Genomic DNA, 2,575 nt, shown 5'->3' on the forward strand with positions numbered 1-2,575 from the left:
CATCCACACACACACACAAAAAGATAAATATGATAAATATGTGAGGTGATGGATGTGCTAATTAGCTAGCTGGAGAGAATCCTTTCACAATGTATACGTACATCCAATCACCGTGATGTACACTTTAACTGTCTTACAATTTTACATGTCAATGATACCTCAAAAAAGCTGAAATTAAAAAAAAAATTACAGATGCTTGAATCCCAGACAATGCAACCAATAAAAGAAAAAGGTGGGGGGAAGGGTTCAGCACACTCTTCTGTATATATATTTTACTCCATAAAGTGTTGAAAAGCAAAACTTCAAAAAAGGAAACTAAAGTCAATCCATACATGCCTATTAAATAGGAAAAATGGAGTCTTGAGGTAAAACTGTCTTCAATTTATTAAGGTGAAAAAAAGCACAAGATAGACCAGTTTGCACTGCTTGCTTGCCTGTATTTCTGGATTTATTTATAAGGGCATATAAATACACACACATTTGCCTGCGGACTCACAGGCCATCTCCCAGAGAAGGCACATGACATCGTCACAGCGGTTACCCCCAGGGAGGGGACCTGAGTTAGGGGGAACAGGTGACAGGGGGCCAGACACTTTATGGTGTACCCTTGGGGGGACGGTTTGAAATTTTTAGCTCATATTACCAATTCAAAAATTTTACAAAGATGTGAAAAATTAAATAAAAAGTAACAAATCACTGGACTTCTAATTGTAAGCTTGTTCCTGTAATCATAGTAATGAATAGTGCCAATAATATAAATAAACAATAACACTGATTACATATCTACGTTATTATTCAACATATCGTCATTAAATAAATTTATATTAAGAGTAAACATATTTAAGTTTTTCATAAAGAAGTGAATATTAAGAATCAATATATTAATGTTACATATATATGTATGCAGCATATATATTCATATAATGCTCTGTTCTGGTGATACCTCGTTGGTTTCTGCCATCCAAAACTGACAGTCTGATGAAGGAGACAGAAGAAACGAGACAGTTTGAACTCAGGGTAGCAGACCGTTGATGGGAAGATAAGAAAGCCGGAGTGACTTCATTCCTTTTCCTGAATGAGATTTCAGTGCCCACTCAGTTCTGGGCCAGATCTCGGGGTCCACTTGGACTTCAGCAAAACCGCACCAAATCCTCTGCCCAAATGAAGTGTGGCCATAAAACCTTTAGAAACCAGGTGTTCAAACCACAGAAGACAAAGCCCTGAAAAAACTGGGTCCTCTCTTCACCGAGGAGCTGTCGGAGCGGAAATGTTAGCCCTCTGTGAGGACCTGAAAGATCTTGGGAGGAAGTGGCCCCCACAACTTGCGTTGCTGGCTCAGCAGTTTGCCATCTCCCCAGGGACGTGGGGGCGACGGTAATATCAAGGCTGCAGACATATCCGGCTGTCTGTTAGGGGGGCCGTGGCTTCTAGACAAAGGTGATGTCCCTAGAGACACACAGACACCCACAAGTGACTTCCACCTCCTCCCCCACCACCTCCCGCTTCTGGGGCAACATGCGGTCTCTGCCGGCTCAGCTGAGGGAACAGGTTGGAGAACTGGGAAACACTGGTCTAGACTCCTGGATGGTCTGGGAGGTCAAGGCAAAAGCTAAGCCCCACCCTAGGGTTCAGTTGGGGTCCCTGAGTGAGAGAACAGTGGAAGAGGAAGGAAACGGGGCCCTTTTCTTGGGGAGCTCCCAAGCAAGAGAAAGGAAGAAAAGGAAGAGGCTTGGGCCAGCCTCCACTAATTACAGGGCCACCGACAGTAATGGCTAATGCTCACAGACACAGACAGTGTTGGGTGTGGCTCTATGAATCCTCACAACCCTAGGAGGTGGGTATTATTATTACCATCATTCCATTTTTTTTAATAGACGTTGTATTTTAGAACAGTTTTCGGTTCACAGCAAAATAGAGCAGAAAGTACAGAGATGGCCCAGAGACCCCCTCCCCACCCACATGCATAGCCTCCCCCATTGTCAGCTTCCCCCACCAGAGTGGCATATTTATTACCACTGATGAACCTACACTGGCACATCATTGTCACACCAAGTTTCTGATGTTGCACGTTCAGTGGGTCTGGACAAATTCGTAATGACATGTACTCACCCTTATAGTATCTTAATTGTTTCACTGCCCTAAAAATTAGCCTCTAAACTCTGCCTAGTCATCCCTCCCTCCTCCTTAACCACTGGCAACCACTGAGCTTTTTACTGTCCTCATAGTTTTGCCTTTTCTTCATCACCCCATTTTAAAGATAAGGAAACTGAGGCACAGGGTTGTGGCAGGGAGTGGACTAGAGCTCTCTGCCCGCTTTTTCATCCCAAGTCCCGGCCCCAGTCCTGATGCAGTGACCCCTCCCCATCCCTGCCCCAGCAGTTTGAAATAGAAGGGCAGTAGTTACCACTCAGGATCACGTCGGTCACTGGCGAGATGTAGAATGTTCTCCTCCGTAATCCAGAGGTGAAGGAAACCCTCTGACCTCTAATCCCATCTCACCCCAAATTTTGTGATTTCCCCCAAGTCAATGAGGCTCCGGACTGTCCTCCATCCTCCCTGGGCCTCCACTGCCTCC

General features: G+C 44.8%; 1 long non-coding RNA gene across 1 annotated transcript; it reads right to left on the reverse strand.

Moving 5' to 3' along the window:
• Positions 1 to 422: 422 nt before the first annotated feature.
• On the reverse strand, positions 423 to 2,575 carry LOC116659038. The gene is made up of 2 exons (XR_004314313.1): positions 2,405 to 2,575; positions 423 to 1,446 (listed from the first exon to the last, which is right to left on the reverse strand). It is a non-coding gene; the product is annotated as an uncharacterized LOC116659038 (long non-coding RNA).

Source organism: Camelus ferus, chromosome 22, assembly GCF_009834535.1.
Source record: "Camelus ferus isolate YT-003-E chromosome 22, BCGSAC_Cfer_1.0, whole genome shotgun sequence".
Taxonomy (NCBI): domain Eukaryota; kingdom Metazoa; phylum Chordata; class Mammalia; order Artiodactyla; family Camelidae; genus Camelus; species Camelus ferus.